This window comes from Struthio camelus, chromosome 12 (assembly GCF_040807025.1).
Source record: "Struthio camelus isolate bStrCam1 chromosome 12, bStrCam1.hap1, whole genome shotgun sequence".
Classification (NCBI taxonomy): domain Eukaryota; kingdom Metazoa; phylum Chordata; class Aves; order Struthioniformes; family Struthionidae; genus Struthio; species Struthio camelus.
This window is the reverse complement of record NC_090953.1, coordinates 22,931,988-22,953,865: the sequence shown is the minus strand read 5'-3', so window position 1 is coordinate 22,953,865 and position 21,878 is coordinate 22,931,988. Positions and strand designations below refer to the sequence as shown.

Here is a 21,878-nt window from a genome sequence, read left to right as displayed (position 1 = left end):
GCAGCAGTACGTGTGAAGGTGTGGTGGTGAACGGAGCTGATGCACTGTGCCTCCTCTCCGTCATCCTTGCCTTGGTGCAAGCTGGTTGACGCAGGGCAGCCCTGGCATCAGCAGGTTCCCTGGAGCGGGATATGTTCCTCAGATTATTGTGCCTAGTTTTTCTTCTCCAGTCCCCTCTCCACTCTGGTGCCCATCACGTATTCATTACAATGCCCATGTACTTCTCTAAGCCCAATATACTTTGAATTACTGCTCATCTATTCCTCTTGACATCCTCATGCTCATAACTAGGGAGCCTGCATTACCCGTTTGCACATCTGTCAAACTGCATGTTCCTTGGCCATTTCCAGAGATACATAAAATTGCCTGTGTTTATGACATTATTGACAATCCACCCCGTCTCCTTCCCCCTCCCCAGGCCCAAATGGCTGCCTCACTTTATGAGGATTGATATTTGGGCAGTAAATATTTTAGAACCTCATCTGATGAGTGTGTCTGTGCGGGCGAATACATTTCTGTCTGAGGACAGACACTGAGGCTGTCTTCACTGGGAATGCTGGGCTTTGGCTTTCTCTCTCCACCCTTTGCAATATCTGGAATATCTCTCCAACCCGCCTACCCCAGCGCTGACCCTTAGTGGGGAGGAAAAGGGGATCTGGAGGAACAAGCCGGGCTGAGATTGCTGAGGGCATAGCCAGGCTGTGAAGGGTTAGGGGAGGCTCGGCTGGAAGAGCGTGTGGCTCTTGGACAGCCCCGGGGCCACGGGTAATGGGACCAAATCCTTTCAGGCAAGCTGTTTGCCTGAAAGTTTATCAAGAGTTCTCATTCAGGACCTCTAAGCTTCAGGATTTCTTGCTGTATCGGATCAGTAGTTTTAGGCCATCCTGAAAAAAGCAGGACAAGCATCACAGTGTTAAGTGTTTTTTGAGCAAAATATTTTGACTCTTCTGTTTGGAAATGTCGCTTCACATCCAAAGTTTGAAAAACCCACTTTTGTAAGTGTCTCCCAGGAGGAAACAATGTTGGACTGACGTAGCTGGGGTGACCTAAACCTTTTTTTTATCTTGCTGACAAAAGCAAAGGTGCTTATTTTCAGTTCCTCTAAAACGATCCCTCTTTTTCATTGGACCTCTGGGAGTTTAATTTTGCTTCTGTAAAGTGGAGCTGCCCTTGGACGGAAACCCGCGCCTGGGCTGGGGCTCTCAGCCTTCCCAGCCTGCTAGCCGCCAGGGCGGTGAGGGCTGACGCTGCTGCATCCCGTTTCCCCAAGGGGAGACTGCGCGTGGGGAACCAGCCCTCTTCCACCCAGCTGGCTTGCAGCACGTGAAGCGCAGTCCCTCACGTTGCTGCTTTACTGCCTTTTTTTTTTTTTCCCTCTCCGAGCCTGCAGTGCATTGAAACGTGTGAAAAATCAGCTGCCTGGGGGCCGGTTTTGCAACTGGCAGCAACCGCTCCGTCTCGATTCTTCTGAGTTTGTGCGTATGTGAGGGCGCAGCTCGCTCTCCTCCCAAGTGAGCTGGGCCGGGCTGTCTTTGCAGAGGCTCCGATTCCTCAGCCGGGGACCGGGCGGGCGGGCAGCAAGCGCTCCTCCGGGAGGTCCGGCTCCGCGGGGGCTCCCGGAGCTCTTGCACGCGGATTGCGTGTGCAGGGAAAGCAGCGGAGCCGCGCCGCGGGACGGGCACCTCGGCAGGAGCCGGCGTCGCTCCTGGCCGCGTGAACCATGCGCCAGGGTGAGATGTTCAGCGGCCTCATTTGCTTGCCGATGAAGGATGCTAACCCGGCCCTGGACAGCTCTGCTCTTTTATGGCTATATAGTATCTATTTATTTATGATTTCCGTGGGTGGTGTTTTGGATGATCTATTGAGCCGGAGTGAGATATTTTGAGGCACAGTGAGATATTTTAAAAACATCTCATCACTCTGGAAATATCCATGGTGCGATAGCTGTGTATTAGTCATTCCGAAAGGGAGTGATTTCAATGAAAGAAAAAACATTTCATCTTGTCAGAGCGTTTTCACTCACTGTCTGCCAGGCAGCTGCTGTCAGTCTCCTGTCTCTGTTGCTGGTTTTACTCTTCCCAGGCTCTGCCTTTTATTTTTCAAAAAGGAATAAAATAAACCCTATAATGGATATTGTAGATACAAACTCATCAATTGTCAGTAAGAGAGAGCCTCTGAAAAGATGCAGTAAAACCTCTTTGCACTGGATTATTTCCAGTGGGATTATTTCTCCCGGGGACTATCTCAATTTGGAATGAGAAACTCCTCCTCCAGGTACTGGACCTTGAACAAAAGGCCCTGCCTCTGACATGATTTATTCCAGTGTAAATTGGGAGTAACTCCAGTACTGTCACACACCAGCTGGAGACTTGAATTAGGCTCACAGAGCAGGAGCAGAGAGAGTTTTCTTGCAGGGGGGGGAAAAAAAATCTGTAAGAAAGCACAAATGATGAGGCACCATCGTGCAAGAGAAAACAGCACAAAGGAGCTCAGAAAACGAAAAGCCAAATGAGCTGTAGAAAACAGCAACGTGGTATGAGAGGTTTTTCACTTTGAGGGAATCCACCATAAATCACCTAATGTTCAGCTTTGCGCTGCCATTTGGGAAAGCGTTCATCATATTTTACTGGTCTTTGCTCTGCTTTTCTTATCTATAGCTAGGGTTTTATATGTGACAGCCCTGAGGAACCACGCTCGCTTGGGAGGGGCTTGATTTGTCTGAGATGTTCTGATTTAGGTTGATCGTTCCCCCTAATCAGGCCGGGAATAATTACAAGGTAGTTACACGGTAAGTACTATGCACTGCTGCTTTGCAATACGTAGCTGCTATTGCCTCGCGTAAACAGAAGATAACAACTTAAATTACTAAAAATTATCCCCGTATTGTGCTCTGCTGGAACCGGAGCGTAGGAGATTGTTGTTTACACCTCGGGTTTTCTCCCTTCAGTTGCACGGTGGCTTTGCGAGGTGACCACACTGGGAAAGTGCTTTTTCCTCTTCAGCTGTTAGCGCGGTGTAGCGGGAGCAGAGAGACTTTCTCCCTCGCTGGGGGCTGGGTTGTCCTGGCGGCGCAGCCCGCGCGGGACTGGCGGGAGGCGCTGGCCCGGGTTGGACGCGTGCCGTGGGGTTGCTCTGGCTAATGCAGCAGTTCTGCGGGGCCCACGGGGCGTTTTCCTGGTGGCCTAGAGAACAGAGGAATTGTTTGAAATACGATTTTTAAGGGAACCTGTTTCTCGTCGCCTGCCTGCCGAGCCAGGTTGCCTTAGCTACTAGGTACCAGCAGAGATGGATAGGAAAGTAGAGTTTTGGTGAAACTTATAAAAAGGGATCTTGCAGCTTTTCTTAATGCTGGCTGGGGTGCTTTGATGCAAGAGCCAGATGTCTCCTGAAGTGTTTCAGGCTGGAGTTGAATGAACTAGAGCCTGAAAAGGCTGGCTCTTCAAGGGGCTAAAATGCACGTCTGGTATTTTTCTAGGGTCTGAGGCCCTTTTTTTTTTTTTTTTTTTTTTTTTAAAAAGAGGGGTGAGGGGAGTTGTGCAGCATGTGCTGGCACTGCAGGTGTGCCGCCTCTTTGGGAGCCGTTTGCTCGCAAGCCGCGGCTCAACCGCGCATCAGCACACGAGGGCCTTCTGCCTTCGCCGAGAGCTTTGCATCTTCAGGGAGCAATCTGTTCTTACCGTCCTGGGGTGGGAAGTAAATTCGACTGACCCTCGTTTGCTAAGGTGGGGAGAGGGCGTGGAGGAGGAAACCACCGGGAAGGCTGCCGGGGGCGAGCGAGGGGGCGCATGGTTGGTGGTGGCAGCCTTCGGCGGCCCGCGGCGGGAGGAGAGGGCAGAGAGGAGTGGGCTGCGGCCGCCGCCTCGGCGGGGGCTCGGGTGTTGGACAGGAGTTGGGAGCGACGGGGCAGCCCGTCGGAGCGGGGAGGTGACGTCGGGGACGGGCGGGCGGTGGTCATCCCGTACTGTCCTCCAAGGAGCCCTTATGCCCCCTCAGCTCCCAGCTCCTGCGGGGCCTTGGCGTGCTGGAAGACCTCCCGGGCACGCAGCCTGAACCCTGCGCGATGAAAGGCTGAGTGAGACGAAGCCCCAGATTTGGGCTGGGGCCGCAGAGCGCTGCCCTACCTCCGGGCGGGCGCTGCAAGGGCAGGTCTCCGAGCCCTCGGTGGGTCCCGGTGGCCAAACGTGGGACTTCCCTTGCCAAATAGCCTTAATTTGGTGAATCTGGCCTGACCTCCCCTTCCTCGGTGCTTCAGTTGGGCTAAAGAGCTGCGAAGCCCTCTGCTCGCTTCGTGTCCCTTCTTGCTTTTTCGTCGCTTTGGCGTACCTTGGGCAAGCAGAAGAGGCGGTTTTCGAACCGTTTTGTTTCTGGTGACTGCGTTGCCGTTCTGCGCCCCCCGCTAGCCTGAGTCAGCACTATGCTGCTGCTGTCGTGCTCTTTCAATTTAAAAAAAAAAAAAAGGAAAAAAAGTTTCAGTATTTAAAGTATTTAAGCAGATGGGAAGTCACAAAATACAGTCGGTGTGCGGATCGTGTTTCATGACTAACAAAATATGCCAGGTAGGCCGCTCCACTTGAGATATTTTCAGGAATATATTCATTTTTCACACGTCTTCATAAATTTGCCAAAGTGTTAGTTTTCCGCCATATGGAGGGGAGAGGATGCAGCATGTCATGACTGTTGCGCAGCATCTCGAGCGCTGTGCATGCGTTTCCCCCCCACCCTGCCCGGCCGTAAGCGAAATAAAAGTTGGCTTGCGAGTTCCCTGCACGCCTGCCGGCCTCGGCACGGGCAGAGGGGCATTGCCAAACTTTTCGGTGGAGGAGCCGAGCGAGGGCTGATCTCCGATGGGAAATCGGAGGGCAACGGAGGGGGGATGCTGTAAGAAAACCCCGGAGGCTGGGCCCTGCCCATTCAGCTTGCACTGAATAGCTGCTCCTGCATAGCGTTGGGGTAAACAGATGCAAAATATTTTGAAGTTATTCAGTCTTCCTTTTCTTCTGGTATCATGGCAAATTAAATAAAAGGACCCGTTTCCTGCTTTTTCTTATTGATCTTTCACTCAAAATCTGGGCCCTCTTCCAGGAGAAATGAGCCCTTTTGTGAACAAAGGGACAGGCACCTTCCCAACAAAAGTCAGCTTTCAGATTCAGGGTTTTGTCTGTTTTGAAGTATCGTGTTTCTAAGGGGAAAATATCAATTTCATACGGATTCGCAGCAAAAATGACGCTGGAAGCGGAGAGATTGCCCTGAATGAGTTGATGAGCACCTTAAGGCCAGATTGCAGAAGGGATTTAAAACAAAGCACAAAAAAAGCAACCTTGTCACTGATTTCAAGCAGCTCTTATTGCGCGTGTGAAGTGTGGCTGTTCAGCTAGAGGTGGCCAAACCGTCCTTGTCCCTTGTGGACCCTGGAGCCTTCACTGTACCCATTGCATATGGCAGGAGGAATCAACCTGGCTCTCCTGGGCACATCTCAACCTTGATGTCTTGTATTCCCTTTCTTTTGAAATCTTGCCAGTTCAGAGGGCTTCTGGGGGCCACACACCGAGCTGGTGTAAATCGGTGTTGCTGTTACCTCTGTTGGTCACTCCACCGAGAGCAGCTGAGAGTCTGCCTCGCTGTTGTATGTTTTTCTGCTTTCTTCCGACGCGTGTATTGAGCTATGAGATAAGCTGATGAGTTTCACCAGTGGTGTTTTACAGGTTAAGCCATTAAATCCCTGTAGCTCATTTGTTTGTTCACGAAGCTCTTGGGAATTGCTTGGGAGGAGAAGCGTTACGCTCGCTTGGGCTGCGGCACCGCGTGGATGCTCAGCGGTAGGGCAGGCCTCCCGAGCTGGGTATCCTAAACACGCGTATAGCACGGCCCATCCATTCCCTCCGCGCCCCTGAACTGGTACGTGCCTTATGAAGAGCAGGCCTGCCTCAAAGGCTGGGTGTCCCAGACCCAGGATGCCTGGGTCCACACCCCAATTCTGCCGCATCCTTCGTTTGACATAAGGTGAATTGTCTTTTTTCTTTTTTTTTTCCCCTTGTGCTGCAGTCTTCTACCTATACAGTAGCAGTGATGCAACGAGCATCAGGCATTAGAAATGGTGAGGCATTTAAATGCTGTGGGAGCGGGTGTATTCCTCTGTAGTGCTGGCTCAAGGAGATCGCCTCCCAGGGCTGTCAATCTGGCACCCTTCAGTGGCACGATGCTCGCTTACCATTTTTGAAAGATTACATAAAAAGTTTGCCTAGTGACTCTGAGCACAGAAGTTTCTCTCGGTGAGGGCTCCCCCCATCCGGAACGGATTGATACCGGTGCTTTGATCCCCTGTGCTGCTGGGTTGCATGTGTAAGCTTGCTTATCTTTGGAAATGCACAGCACTTTGACAAGCAGTGCTAGAGATGGGGGCTGTAGGTGGATCGTTTTTAGCAGCATGCACGCACAGAGAGCAGACAGCTTGGGCATGTTCCAAAACACTTCCCACGCCCCGAGGCTGAATTTTAAGAAGCTGGGGCATCTGCACATTCAAAACGCTCCGAAAAAAAGAAAGAGAAGGAAAAATCCCCAAGGCAGGCAGAGCACCCAGCGCTTGGAAAGGGCGAGCGGCACCCATGAGCTGATGTCGTGCTGTGGAGGGGAGTTCGTTTCGAGGGCTGAGCAGCACAAAGCCTCGCTCTCCAGCCAGGCAGAGCCCAGGTGAGCGGTGGAGCAGTGGTCGTTGGCTTACCGTGCAGCTGATCAGAGGCTGGTCTTGCTCTTGGTTGAGTGGAGGAAATAGGAAGAGGAGCTTGAGTTATCCAGGAACTATGTCTGGGTGAGTGTCTGTTCCTACCGGTCGTCTGGGGTAGCTCAGCCTCAAAGCAGATCCTGAAGTTTTGTGGCTACTCTATTTCCTGCAGGCCCCATAGCCTTGCAGGGAGAGGGGAGCGGTGGAGGGCAGAGCCGTCCCCCTGGAGGGGACGGAAACGATGCCACCTCCCTTGCTCCCAGGGGCTGCCTGGGATCCTGCACTTGGGTGGCAGGAGATGTTCTGTTGGCTGCTCTGGTTGCAAGGCCAATGGCAGCCCTCGAAGGAACGGCGTCATCCCTGTCTGCGTCCCCTGGGGGAGCTCGAGCAGGCAGGCAGTGAGTGGGGACCGCAGCTGGGAACGTGCCAGACGGACGGATGCTTGCGCCAGCTCTTTGAGGACTATTTCTGCCCTGCCCTGGAAGTCGCCTCCTCAGGCAGGTTGGGATGTTCAAGCTAATCAGCCAGAGAGGGAAACCTCTAGGGCTTGGAGAGGGCTGCCACGCGTGTGTGTGTGTGTGTACGGTCCAGTGAAGACAGCCCTGGAGTCCAGATCTGGGGCTTTCTCACTGAGTCATGCTGTAGCTTTGGACATACTGCCTCAGGTTGCGTTTCCTAGTTGGGATGCTTCTGGTACTGTGCGTCCAGCATAAAAGATCTTAAAAGGCATGCTCAGAAGTGCTGAGAATATCCTTCAATTCTTGTTGTTCCTGCGCCCTTGGGATTCAAGGGACTCTGCTCCTGGGAATATGGGGTCTTAACGGTCTTGGACATGTCCCTTCCTAATGGTCCGGTGTGAATTTGGAGAATGTGAGCTGTTCTCTCAGTTCCTCAGCTTACCAAGAAAAGGAAACAGTAAAGAAAATAGTATCGCCTTTGGTCTGCACTCAGAGATGCAAGGATGGAGAGAATGTCAGTTCGCATGGTCAGTCAAGGTGTTATTGCTGGTGTCTTTGAAGACAACAGTGTGAAGTCCTAGAGTTCTTGTAGGTGGGTCTCAGCTCTGATGACAGCCTCCTTGTAGCTAGGAAAGAGCACGTCTCCTGGAGCACGTACCAGGAAACGCTCCTTTTGATGGATCACGTGCAAGGGAGCGTCTTTCCCAATGCATTGAGGAAATGTTTTTCTTTCTCTCTGGTTTTCCTTTCATATCGTTCACCAGAGAGCCACCCTGGCATCCGCGTGGCTCAGGCAGACAAAGCTGGTGGCTCATTTAAACGTCATTTTTTCCTTAACCCATGCAACTGCAAGGCACCTAGACTGCTAGGAGCCTCTGTTTTAGGGCTGAGAAGTCAGCAGTTCACCAAGAAAGCTGCTCCTGGGCCGTACTGCACTCACATGTGGCTTTTGGACTGCCTTTGCCGTTACAGTGGGGATGGTCAGGATCGAGGGGATTTCTCTAAGGAGTTGGTTGCAGAGAAAGACTTTGCATGCACCCCCCTGCCTTCTCTCTCCTCCTTTTCCATATAACTGTTGCTTTTAACCTGTAGATGGGCCCTGGAAGCCCACCTAGCCTCCATCCTATGGTTGGCACTGGGCCACCGAATGGCGCAAAGCGGATGGGAGTTAGCTGGAGCCAGGGCTCCAGGGTAGGTAGGGCATGTCTTATGCTGTGCTCTGCAGAGGTCTGAGGAAAAGCACCTTACCGTGGCCTTCTGCAAAATGTGAAATCCCTTGGCACTGAGCCCCCCAGGCAGCAGGTTTCTCTCTTAATTAGCTTGCTTTGTGTGATGGTAGAAGCAGCTGACGGTGAGGAGGGGGAGAGCTTGCAAGGAGCTAACTGGAAAGAGCGGTGGATGTGGGAAGCGGGTCTGCCTTGGCCACGAGCAGGATGCCTCCGGGCGCGGGGCTCCCTCCTCCTCGTGGGGAAGCTGAGCCTTCCTGGGAAGCCTCCGTTTCCCAAGTGACTGCTCCAGAGGCGTCCAAAGCCGGCTCTAAGTTCAGGAGCTTTGCATAGTCTCTCGTTACCAGTGGGGAGAGTTACCGTTCTCCGCCTGTTCTCCTCGGCCCTCAGGTAACCTTGCAGCCGAGAGGAGCCTCTCGGCAACCCCTGGGTTTTGGGGATGCTCCTGCCCGCTTTCCCAACTCTGTCCCCCTCCCGTGGACAGGGAGAGGTCTTTCCACCTCTGCCGTCCAAGGGAAGAGGACATGGGCTTAGCCATGAAGGTCAGGAGGTCTCAACCAAACGGTGCTGCCCAGCAGAGGATGCTCTTTGCCCAAGCAGCCGGCCCCGGCGCTGAGGTCCTGCCGCGGGGCTTTGCTCGCCGGCCGGTTTGGCCGGTGAAGTGGACGGTGCCAGTGACGGCTGCGGGCCAAGGCCTCGTACCAGCTCCGGTGCTGGGTGCTGAGGGCGGACAGGATTTGCGTGCGGTTGCTTCCGCTCCGCTCGCCGCGGGTGCTGGAAGAGCCGCGCGTGGCAGAGATGGACCCGGGCGCCGTCTGCTAACGGCCCGGCCAAGGAGCGCTGCGGGCGCCCTGGGCTGCCGGGGAGGAGGAGGAGGTGTGGGCAGCGAGGAAGGCAGAGCGCGGCGGCCGCGAGCCCGGGCTGCCCTTGTCGGGGCTGGCTCGTCGTTCCTTCTAATTAGCTCTGCAACCAGCCGTCCGCCAGCCGGGGCTCCTGGCAGATAATTACTGTGCTTCGCTCGGAGCTGGAAAAAGAAAGACTTGCTGTCCGCAGGGCCTGTCACAGCCTCCCCGCTCTTGAACTCGTTTTGGGGAGGCAACCCGGGGGAAAAAAGGACATGTATCTCCTTCCGAGAGATTTGGGTCACGCCTGGAATTAGGGCTCCCAGACCTGCAGAGAAACAGCGTTTAAACTGCTTACGATGGGTTAGACAAAGCGGTTGGGTTTTGTTTGCCGCCCCCCCCCCCAGCTTTGGGGGGGCGGCCGCGGCACGGCACTTCCATCCCGACCTGACGGCGTGCCTCCCCCCGGGCCGCTCCGGCGCGAGCCGGGGGCCGGCGGGCGCGTTTTTGGGGCGGCTGCCCCGGCTCTGCAGCCTGGCAGGAGCCGGCCGCTCTCGGCGCAGAGACCTCGCGGGAAGGCGTTTTTATTTAGCTGGCTTCGTTTATCACGGAGCTCCGGCTGGGATTAGACGCAGATAAGACGATCAATAAATCCTCCTCTTGGCTGAGATGTGCTGTGAATTTTTCGGGGAAGGGTGCGGAAAGGAGAGTGCTCGTTCAAAGGCGTCGAGCTCTCCATCGCTCCGTCCCCGGCCGCTGCTCGGCACGCCGCGGTCGCGGGGAGGGGGCTCTGGCCGGCCGCGCAGCGATGGAGCTGCCGGCTTCTAACGAGGCATCTGTATGTGTTAGAAAAGACAAGAAACCCTGCGCCGCTGCTGCCTGCACTGCTGTGCCTGCTAATGGCTGTGCCGCGGCAGAAAGTAGGTCAGGCTGTTCTGCAGCGCCCCGTGCAGAGGCAGAGCGCCCGGCCCACCCGCTTGGCCCCTCGCCCCAGCGGGGCACCCACCTGCGCCCGCGCTCCCCGGGCAGCCGCCGGGGCCAGCCTGTGCCAGGCCGAGGGCAGCGGCCGCGGAGAAGGGCTGGGCGGGTGTCAGCCCGTCACCCTGGCGTCGGGGCGGTCCCGGCTCGGCTTTGCCACAAGCTGCTCTGATGCCCCCCCCCCACCCCGGGGAGGGTGGGCGCGAGGGTGCTAGTGCGAGGCTCAGCGGGAAAGGAAAAGCCGGAGGTTTTGCTCGCCGTGGCGGTGGTTTGGGGGGGGGTGGATGCCGCTGTTCGCGGCGGGCACGCGGCGCGTCCCTGCGCCCGGGGGCTCTCCCGTTAGCCGGGGGCGCGCAAAGGGTGGGAGCAGCCCGCTTCTCTCCTAGGGCTTTTTTTGCACTGGCGAAGAGATTGGGGGGGGAGAAAAGAAAGGTTAAACGCGGAGTTTAACAGCTCAGTCTGGATAAGCCCGTCGCTTGCTTCCTGCGAAAACAGGCAGGTGTTGCTTGCGAAGGAGAAATGCCGTGCTTTGAAAAATAACTTTTGGAAAGACTGCGGCGTCCCTGTAAGCCTACGCAAGCCGCTGGCTCCGTGTGCGAGGCGGCCGCCTCGCCGGTTATTTGTGGCCGAAGCGCTCCGCGGCGATCGGCGCGCCCCTCGGGGAGGCCGGGTGCTGGGCCAGCGGGGGCCGAGGCGATGCTCAGCCAGGTCCCCACCGGGGGTCCGGGGCCGGGAGGGCAGCCCGCCTGCAAGGGGACGCTTTGCAGGGACGAGCGTCCGCGCCGCCTTCGCCGGTGGTGCCGGGTGGCCCCGGGCCGGGGTCCAGGCGGGAGGTGCACAGCGCGGCTCGGGCACCGCCTGGGCCCTTCTCGGCCGCGCGCCCGGGTGGGATGCGCTGGTGCAATACCGCCGTTCCCACTCTCTATTTCCAGCCTCTCTAAACTTCTTTTCCTTTTGAACCTCCCCTCAGCCAGCCCTTTCTGAAAGGAAAGAGCAGCTGAGGAGGAGAGATAAAGACCCCCTTTTTGGTGGTTTTGTTTTGTTTTGTTTAAACGAGGCTGTAAATAAGGAGTGCTGCCTGCACGCTATGGTACGGGCTGAAGGGCGAAACGGAGGTGGGCTCGAGGGGGCCGGCCGGCCGAGGATGCCCTCGGAGTCCACGCGCAGCGGGAGAGCGCGGGTGCCCGGTGGCGGGGAGCGAGGCAGAGCGCCGCTGAGGGCGAGCATCGTCCATCAGCGCTTCCAGAAAGGCTTCGGAGCTGCTCGGAGAGGGGGAAAAGGAAGACGTGCTTTCGAGACAGAGGTGTTTTCAGTGCAAATCAGGAGCGTTTTCCCTGACGGCGTCCGAGAGCAGCGCTTTGTTATAGCCGTAGGCACCTGTTGCGAGATGGAAGGAAGCTCGGAAAATTGCCTCTGTCCTCCGAGGGTCCGGCCGCGCTCCCCTCCGTCCCCTCGGCTCTCTCCCGCCGGGCGCCGTGGGGCGTTAGCCTCCTCTTGCCCCTCGCTGCCCCCAGCTTGGTCTTATGCCTGAAGCACGAGGGTCCCTGTCTTTTCCGAAGCCCGTTTTTGTTTTTAACCTTTAGGGTCTGGCGTGCTCCAGTTTCCCAGTAACAGCCCGGTCCTGTTACAGCCCCAACAGCTTTGGAGGATCACGGTGGGGGAGAGGGTTTTGCGTGCAGCAAGCGTGTAAAGGCTTGGCCGGCGCAGATGTTGAAGTCAACGGCTCTTCCAGCGAGGGGCTGGTGGGGCGAGAGGCTTTCCCTCGCCGGAGCCGTACCGAGCCGCGGCCCGCAGGGCTTTCCTTCCAGGCGCGGAAAAATCACGACGTCGGCGTGCCCCCCGTGCCCGGAGGCGTTGGCCGGCCTGGCGGGAGGAGGACCTGCGGTGCCTTTTGCTTCTTGGGTTTTTTGTGCTCCTCCGCGCGCGCGAGCGGGTGTGCGCACAACGTGTTAGCCGGGTGATTCCCAGGAGAGGACAACGCCGGGCTCGCGTGGCTCTTGGTGACGCGGCCCAGGCGGGGAGCCGGTCCCCAGGGCCGAGGTGCACCCACTCACCCAGTGGCACCTCCCGCTGTGACTGATGTTGGGCTCAAAGGAAACGACGTGCGTTTTCTTCTGCTTGACCCAAACTGAACCAAACGTTTGCGTTTGGGTGCAAAGAGCAGGGGGAGAGGGTGGTGCTATCAGAGCAGAGCTGAGGGCCCTTCTGGGGCTGAGCAACCCGGCCCAGCAAAATCCGGACTGGGACAGTGATATTTTGGGTGAAGCAAAGCTGCTTGGTCCTTTTCCCCCCACCCTGCAGGTGGGAAGAGCAGCAGATCGTGCCGTTTCCTAGCCCGACCTCGTCCCCACCAGGGATGACGGTGGCGAGGTGCGTGCGTGCCCGGGGCAGCGCGCCGTGGGAGTTGCTGGACCCCAGCCCCGCGCCGTGTCCTGCAGAGCTCTGGCAGATCCTATCCCCTGCAGGGGACCAGCAGAAAGGAAGCATCCTTGTGCCCTCTAAGCCCCCCCAACCCAAAAAAAAAAAAACCCCAAACCAAAAAAAACCGCAGCCCATTCCCTCCCCTAATTGCCATTGAGGGACTTATCTGCGAGGCCTGGTGGTGAAGATACAGCAGGCTAGGCAGGGAATAAATTGAGTGTGTATATCACAGGCAGGTCTGGGCTTTATTGATTTTCAATGAAAGGCTGTGTCATGAATTTTTCTCTCCCACTGTATTTGCTGCAAAGTTGCATCTTGACTCCGAGCATTAACCACTAACTAGAGAGCTCATTTTTCCCCCGGCAGGAGAAGGGGAGAGAGGAGAGGGGGAGGAGGAAGAAGAGAAGGGGGGGAAAAAAAAAAGGCAAAGTTTGCACACGTTCTGTTTAAGAGCATGATGGATGCGCAGCGGCTTTACTCATCCGACAGCAGGACAGAAAGCCGGTATTAACAGTGCAAAACGTTATGTCCAGCGCTTCAAGTGGCTTATCGCTAGCAGGCTGCACGTGGAGCGCTTCTCGCGTGGTGGGCTGCGGTACGCTTTGCCTCCCTGCGTCGGGAACTACACAGGAAGGATGATCCCGGTGTCCTGGTTTCCTTCCTGAAGCAGGATGTTGCATCAGCGAGCAGGGTCTGGGGAATATTCCCTGGTTTAGGGAGTTCCTGGGTGGAGCCCTGGAGGGTTTCAGAAAATCGTAGTTTCTCAGAATTGTTCCGTATTCACTTTTTTTGCCTGTCCAAAGTCTGCTGTGCGGTTTTGGAGGGAAGGCATCTTCCTCACAGCAACAGGAAGAGCTTAAAAAGCAGAAGGCATGATCTACGTTTCTAAACTTTTTTTGGGACGTCAACTTTGTTGAGACATCTTGTTGCCTCATTCTTTTAGGTCGCTGTTTGGAATTTGAAGTGATTCTTTGCTTTTGAACTCATTGTTTTTAATCGTTAAGCAAAGTAGAACGTTTGGAAATGAATATAAAATGGAACATTTTAGAAGAATAATTCTCCAAGTTTTTAGGTAATTCTGACAAGTCTCTTCTTATCTGAACATGTAGAGAGAGTTGGGGAGAAAGCAATGAGAACAGTTAAAGACATTTAAAAAAAAAAAAAAAAAAAAGGACCAATGGAGAAAGTTTGAAGGGCGAAGGCTGTGGCTCGTCTACCTTGAGTCCAAAGCAACCGCTTGGAAACGTCCCAGGGCTGAGCCAAACTGAAGATATATCCGCTGGGAAACCTTTTCTGTGAGGTTAAAGATAGCAGAAGGCCTATGGTGCCTGCTCGTGAGCTTTACTAAGAGATGCTCTCAATCCAGCAGGGTTTCATTTGCACAGCTGGACACTAATGGAGAAGAGGTAAATACGGGCTGCGGAGTAGAGACTCTTTTTGCCTGCTCAGGGGTTCATCCCTGGTTTTGGGTAGTAGCACAAGGTGGGACTTGCCGGGCGGAGAGGAGCAAGGTGGTGCTCCTGCAGAGCGGTGCTTTTGAGGGCTCCGTGGCTGGGCGTGAGCCCAGCCCTGGTCTGTAGCAACCACCCAGCATTTGGGGCCTCCTGAGAAGAGCCCAGAGCAGCGAGCTTCGTGGAGGCAGGGGACGGCGCTGGGCTGCGGGAGCTGCCCGGAAGGGTTAACTCTGGTGCCTGAATATAGCTGAATTCAGTGAAGCTGAAGTGGAGCAGTATGCAAATCTATCCACTTTCATAAACTGCTTAATTAGACGAATGTTAATGAGACGTTAATTACTGTTGTGCCGGCGAATCCCACGGAACGGAGATTATGTTTCTCTTCAAACATCCAGTCTTAATTATAACTTGCACTTAATTCTGCTGTTTTGCTTGGGATACAGTTGGGTAAAGAGGACCAGTCGCGGGCTCCCGAGCGCTCTCGCGGCCCGCTGTGTGCCCGTCGTTGGCTGCTCCGTCCGCGTGCAGCCCCGCGGAGATGGGCTGTGGGTGCGCAGAGGGGCAGCTGCGCGCCTGCTTTGGGGACGGCGGCTTCCAGCCGGCCCCGCAGCCTTGCCGGGCAGCCCGTGCTGCGGTTCCTGGCGCCCAGGTCCAGCCCAGCAGCGAACCCTCTGGGCGTGCATGGGTGCACGCGCGGGGTGGAGAATCCCACGTCGTGCGTGAAAGCTCTGCTCCTTCTCCTCCGAGCGTTTGGTGGCCAGCAGGTGATCGCCGCGTTGGCCCTGCAAGAAACGGGGAAAGGTTCAAAAGAGGGAGCTTGAAGGAAGAGCAGCTCCTCGCCAGGTGTCTCGCCAGCGAGGAGGTCCCTTCCCGACCAGCGCCGCGCCGGGAGCGGGCTCGAGTCCCTGGGCTGAGCCGGCCGTGCAGGAGGCCAGCGCGGGTCCGAGGGCGCGCTTCGCCCTGTGCCTTGGCGCTCACGGGATGTGAGCTCCACAAGCTCCGCCGCCAGCCCCGTCCTGGAGCTGAGCGGGAGCGTGACGACGACCGGCAGCCGTGCTCGTCTCAAAGCCGGTTTCAGCCCTGCTGTGGGCTCAGCACCTCCTTCTCCGTAAAGCTTTCCCCATAGTGGGCTAGTTGAGCTGGGGCCTGAGCACCGCCGGTGGGCACGGCAACGTTTTGGAGGCACGTGACCCGAACCAGCCAGGTGGTTTGGAGAAACATCAGGGAACGTGAGTGTCCGTCCGATCCAAGCCTTTGCTGCCTTCTCTCGTTCCTTGTTTTCTCTCTGCCTCGGCTCGGAGGACAGAGTGCAAAACGCTTCAGCCAGACTGAGGATGTGTTCTGCTGCCTGTGATTTTTAATTCCTGTATGTATTTCTAATTGACGAAGGTGTGAATTGCCAGAGGTTCTGTTTCCACAGCGCTCTGCGCTCTTCGCTACTTGACGTGGGCGCGTGCGTTTTTTCGGCAGGGATTCTACTTGGAGATCAGCAAGAGATCTTTGGGAGGATGAGCAAAGAAATAGCATCCCATTTCCGATTTTAACACCTATTATTTTTTTGCGCGGCTTCCCGTTCAGGATAACGTAACGCATCAGAGTGCTTTCCAATGAGATATTAGTGAGCCGTGAAATCTGCATCCTCAGGGCTCTTTTTTTTGGTCTGTTTTACATCCGTGTGTAGTTGGTGGCTTTTCCTGGCCTACTTCATATTTGGACAGGAAGAGCAGAGGGGAGGAGAAGCAAGGAGGAGTTCCTCCAACGCACTTCAAACCCTGGGCTCGCGGCACAGAGCGCTTCGGGAGCATCTTTAAAAGCAAGCGCGGATGACTCGCTGGCTCGTCTCCATACGCGGAGAGAGCTCTCGTCGTCGCCCCTGGGCGCGCGAGACCTGCGTCAGCCCGGGGCCAGGGTGCAGCCCTGCCCGCGTCCCATCTGGTGATCACAGTTTCATGAGAAAAAGTGTCTTTTAAAAAAAAAAAAAAAAAGGCTCATTTTTGAGTCTGCTTGACCTCTTGCAGCTATACTTGCCAGCCTTTTGGGGTAGGATTCTTCTTGTTGGAGGTTTTCCAATTACGGAATATCTCAGCTTAGATTTCTTTGTTTCTACTTCCCCTCTGCCCCAACTCTGGCGTTTGGACTTCCAGACAGTTTTGAAATTCACTCTCCCGGCAAGCTAACCTATAGCACGCACACATTAATTTCTAAGGGTCACAGCAGTCCGTTCTAGCCAGAGGGGGCAGGACCCGGGACGGAGCCCCGATCCCTGCCTCGGTTTCCCCCAGGGGCGCGGTGAACACGGGCAAAGTGTGTGGAGATGCCATAAAGCCAGGCTGGGGGCTGGGGCAGCCCCCGCGTGGGGTTTGCGTTGGTCCGGCTGGGGCCGGGGCTCCGCCGAGGTCCTTCTGGGTGCAGGATCGTTCAGATGCGACTGACTTTTTTTTTTTTTAAATCTCCGGAAGCAGCTTTCTGGTAAAGCTACGTTTTAGCAGCAGCTCAGCGGCGCGAGCTGAAGCATGTCACCTGAGCGTCCCCGGCGATGTTCCCCCTGCGCTCGCCCGTCGCCGCGCTGGGCACCTGCAGGCTTCAAGATGAAACGGGAGGAGGAGAGGGGAGAAAGGAGGGTTTGGCTCAAGCGCCTGTTGCAATCAGCCTTGCTGGGCTGAGAGCTGGGCGTCGGGACGAATCCGTTTCTCCAGCGTCGTCTGTCTTTACGGAGCGGGAAGTCGGGGAAGAAATGGGCATTTTTCACGTGGCGCGGTGGCCTGGCAGCAATGGGGCAGACGGAGGCGATGCAAAACGAGTTTTCCTTTACCACCAGCCGTTAGGCTTGTAAAGTTGGGAACTCGCTCTCCCCCCCGACCTGTGTTTTTTTTTTAATGCCCGATAATTTATTTCTTATTTACCTTCCCGTCCCGCCGCTTGCCGGGGTGGCTGCGGGGTATCGCTCGCTCTCCCTGGAGCCCCGGCGTCGTGTTTTGCGCCTTCTCCCCGCTCGCCCCGGCTTGTCCTGGGGGGGTTCTGCTCGCGGGCTGACGCCTGCCGGGGCGCGACGAGCTCGGCGCCGGCGCGGGTCTCGCCGGGCCGGCTCTGCTGCGCTCCTGGGGGGCGGGAAGAAACGGCTCTCCTGAAACCAGCCAGACCCCAGAAACCAAAATTAAAAGACTCTCTTAATAAAAAAAAAAAATGCGTCTGCTGTCATGCGGGCGTGCTTTTTGCTCAGCGATAGTTGCTGTAGAGCCTCTTGTTTTACAATAGCTGAAACACAACTGGAATCTATGTTTAATTCTTTCCCTTCGCCCTTGCTGCCCTCGCTCGTCCCCGCTGCTGCTGCTGTGCTCCCCTTGCAAAGACGCCCCGTTTGGGGGAGGCCCGGGCTCGGGGGCTGGCCCGGCTCCTCTCCTCTCTGGGCTGCGACCCTCTCGCTGCCTGAGGATAATGCCTTTTTAGCTATATAGCCCCTTCTTTCAAAGAGCATGTTTCTCACCTGGGCTTTGCCAAACAACCTTGACAGAGACCGGCCCCCGTCCCACGTCTATGCAAGCCGCCCCGAGCCCGCGCAGCCCGCTGCTGGTCTCTGCCAGGGCCACCGCAGCTCCCGCGTGCGCGCTCCCTCCCCGGCTACGTTGCGCGCTCGCGCCGCAGGGGCGTTTCGGGGCTGAGAGCCACGAGGACAGCGTGGAACCCCCCCCCCCCCCCGCCGCCCCCGTCTTTCACGTCCCAGCTTTGTACGTCTGAACTGCGCGTGTCGCAGCGGTGCCCGCCAGCCGCGGCTGGCGCGGGGAGGCGCTAGGCTGGCCCTGGGGCTGCTCTTCTGCCCGGCCTCGCTCGCGGCGAGCTGGGGAAGCGTCTGCGACGCCCGGGGTGGAGGCGGTAAAGTCTGCCTGTTGGTCTCCACCGCTGTCTGCCTGTAGAGGGTTGTGAACGAGCCGCTTTGGAAGGGTAAAGCACGGGGTGACAGTCTCAGATACACAGCTCTAGTGGAGCTGAACAAATCACGGCACAGCTATAAACTGGGGGGCCGTTCCCCAGCCGGGGGGAACCCTGTCTTGGCTGTTTTACCTTGTGCAAGGTAGGTTTCAGGGGCAGAAAAAAAAAAAAGATGCCAGAAATACTGCGGAGCGACGGGGGAGCTAAGCGATGGCCAGAGAAGCCATCTGTGTTGGTGAGAAAACCCCCAGGTTAATTTTTCCTAACTCATGTCACCAGCACGTGACCAGACTGTGGGTAGCTCAGGGACTGCCCCGATGGGCTTTTTGTTGGGTGCTGTTGTACGCTTGTGCCTCATCCGTTACGGGCCTCTGGGGAAAGAGCAAGGGATGTTTCTTCAAAATGGACTGTTTCGCAGGGAGTTGGGTCGCTGGCTGCCCTGGGCTGCCCCAGCCAGAGCCCAGGATCTGCCGGCACCGAACGCGTAGGAGGGCTTCAGACTTCTTTCCAGGGCAGTGAAGCTGCGACGTTCCTCATCGTGCATCCATGAGCCCCACAGCCCAGCAGGGAGGTTGCTGTGGGGTCTTGGGTGGGGTGCGTTTGGATGTAGGACCTCTCTCTGCTCTGGGGTTGAACCCAAATTGTAGAGGACCTTATGCTGGCAGGGACAAGTTGATTTTTTAAGTGATGCTTGCAGTAGTTTTGCATGTGATGGCTTTATTACTGGCTTAGGAATCAGCTCTGGCACCGGTGTGTGCAATAACCGGGCATATGTAGGCAGGGCCACACGAGGAACTGTCAAGTGGAGTGGTTTCCCTTTCTTCTGGCCTCCAGCTCAAGGAAGGCTGCCAGCCGCAGCTCCCAGGCTGGCAGCTGTGGTAGGTGCTGTGCTCGTTCCCACAGCCTGTGTTGGGTGCAGGGCAAGGAAGAGTGTTTTTGTAAATCCCTCAGATCCAGTTGGCTGGAAAATTTCTATCAAAACTTGCTTTGCTGGGGGGAAGCCAGTTCATCCAAGCCAAAACACTTGTAGGACACTGTGTTGAAACGTAGGGAGGTTTCTGATACTTCTGAGCCCTTTCTGTGTGGATGCTGAGGCGTGTGGACTTTCAGGGTCCAGCATCGAGATTGTTGCCCTACGTGAACTACCTCAGAGCAGGCGTCCCTTAGCTTTCCAGGCTATCATAAACTGTGAAAGGCGTCAGACAAGGTCCACGGCTCTGGCTGTGGGTGTCAGGGGGCTGAGAGGAAGATGTAGAAATTGAGGGTCATCGGGAGCCCAGTGCTGGTGACACCTTGGATGGAGTTGACGTTTCTGATCAAGACCTCCATTGCTGCCCTGTGCCACTGCCTACCAAACAGAGGCTGGGTTGCTGGCTATTAACCTGCCCACTGTTTACACATGGCTTGGGAAGGGCTTTCTGCAAGGTCTCTGGTTGTACTTTTTTTTTTTTTTAAATAACATAATTTTGCTACTGTAGCAAGAGAGCCTTCTGTTAGCAAGGATTAAGGTGTATTGCTGAATGTTTGCCTCCTTGTCCTCAGTGCTAATGCAGGTTAGAGAGCAAGATGCTCTGGCTTCTTTTTTTGAGACTGTGTAGATGAAGCGTCTAGTGTGAGCAAAGGAGAGGAAGGATTTTAGCTGTAGACCTCAAGAGCTCTAGACCCCTGCAGCTTGCTTGAACTAAAACGTTAAGCCCTGGGGGAGAAGCCGTAACGGCCCACGTTACATCAGCAAGGCAGGCCACGGTGTGTCCTGCAGACTTGTCTGTGTGTCAGAGGCGAAGGGAGCGAGCGATGTCCTGGTGAGCAAGCGAGAGCGTACATCTGCATAACCTCCGGTAACGCCACCGCTTTCGTCTGCAGAGGAGTGTATTTACACTGGCCTGCAGGAGGGGAGGATCTGGCCTGGGACCTCCAGATCCTGTGGAGATATAGGACGCCAGCAGCAGAGTGTTTGAAGGCTAATGAAGACGTACTAGAAAATGATTAACTTTGCAATCCTTCTTGTGCACTGGAAATTGGGGTATTATGAAGTTCATGCTAAGCCTTCAGAGAGCTCTTGAGAAAGAGTGATCTGCATGCCACGTAGTACTATTATTGGAAAGGGTGGTTTCACTGAGTGTCATCTGGCTTTGCTGAGTTAGCTCCGTGGATTGTCGCCAAATGTAATGCATCTTTTCCTCTACGGTTGCCAATCTGTCTCCTTGGAGTTGGGGGATGACTTGCTTCTCATCTTAGCTGGAAAAAGTGAGCCGCCCTGTGGGAGGGTGGAAATAGGGAGCACCTTAGAGTGACATCTGAGGAAAGAAGTGGCTCACTGGACTCAGGTGTTCAACTGGAGAAATTTTCAGTATCGTATCAATCTCAGGATTAGGCCAGTTTCAAGGAGATGCTCAGTGCTGAGGAACTCAGTGCAGCCTTAGTTCGGCTGTGTCAGTAAACCAGATAGGATTGACTTCATTTGTTACAGGATTGGACTTCAGTAGAGTTTTGCCCTTTCCAGTGTAGGAGCCTTATGTAACTTCACTGCTGAAAAACCCATTAGTAATGCAGACCACCGAATGAGAGCTCAGCTAGGTTTCAGTGCTCTCACTCACCATAACAGCTCGAGTTGGGACTGGAGGGTCTGCTCAGCTCCCTGCAGCGTTGGCTACACTGGGTATTGGGCTGAGACGCTTCGCATTCGCTCTCGGGCTGGAGGGAAGCTCTTGGTTGGATTTAACCCAGTCTGAAGCAGCTGGACTTTCCCTGGTGTGCCCCCACTGCTGCCGGGTTCAGCCCCAGCCTGCGTTTCTCGATGCTTTTAGGTGTTCATGCTCCACAAGCTGAGATTTGGTTCCTTTCTGTCCTCACACCGCTTTCAAGGCGGAGAGCATTTTCTTCACAGTGCTCCTGATCAATGTGGGAAGCATCCTTTGGACTTGGCACAGAGCATGTGCATCCCCATGGAGACACGCTCCGCAGGAGATTGCTCCCTGGGGCTTTGTACAACAGCCGTGTTGGCAACGCCTGACACAGCCAGTGCTCCCGCTGCCTTTGCTTGCTGTGGTTCAGCCTTGGATTCCCCTCTGTGCTGCTGCTAACTTAAATCCCCAAGTCCCTTCCATGTCAGACATGAAGTGGTTGCTTTGCAATGAATTAGATTAAGAAAAAAAAAAAAAGCTGGAAAGCATCCCTTCAGTGTTCACTCACACTCAGATCCAGGACTGCTACCCAAAGGGAAGAAGCAGGAAGGAAGTGGAAGGCACCATGCAGGGAGAGAGAAGACACTAAAACCCTTCGGGCTCCTTCTAGCAGCCTTTGCAATAACCACAGAGTTCCCCAAGCCCAGACGTGGTCCTTTATGAGAGACAAAGTGTGGCTATGTTTTGGGGTAAATAATGCCTGAAATAGCATCCTAGGGCGGGTTCTTCAATGCTTGGTTCCTGGAGACCTTGTGCTCCACTCCAGCACTTGCTGCAGGTTGCTAGGTGAGGTTTGGTGGCCTCTGCTTTGCTTCGGACCACGCTGCTGGCTCCCAATGGCCCATAACAGTCCCGTGCTCAGGAATCTCTCCAAAATATTCTCCCTGCACCGTTTCTTCCTTCTGAATCTCTTCTGGTTGCCTGCCCTTTGCCAGGCTCCCCATCCCGCTCCTCCACCTGCCTCTCCCCGGTGCCCCCGGCAGGGCCGGCGCAGCCCCGTGGGGCGGCGGCAAGCGAGCAGGCTGGGGACGGGGGCCGCGGGCGCGCGGGCTGCCACGCAGCGGAAAATAAACGCGAGCCGGATGGAGCGAAGCCGAGGGGCGCTGCCGACGGGCACGGCGCTGCGCGGAGCGGGGGAGAAGCCTGCGAGCGGGGAGGAATCGTTCTGTT

The 21,878-nt window shown here is 55.8% G+C and overlaps 1 protein-coding gene across 7 annotated transcripts in view; it reads left to right on the top strand.

Moving 5' to 3' along the window:
* LINGO1 (leucine rich repeat and Ig domain containing 1) overlaps positions 1–21,878 on the top strand; it is a 227,063-nt gene that overhangs the window by 32,085 nt on the left and 173,100 nt on the right. Inside the window, exon 1 of one of the 7 annotated variants that reach the window (XM_009673846.2) lies at positions 6,507–6,805. The exons of 4 other annotated variants lie outside the window; for them this stretch is intronic. The gene's annotated coding sequence lies outside the window, so the exon portion shown is untranslated. Of the gene's footprint in view, positions 1–6,506; positions 6,806–21,878 lie in introns of those variants that run through there. 2 more of the 7 variants (XM_068957894.1, XM_068957893.1) reach the window with 2 other exon arrangements.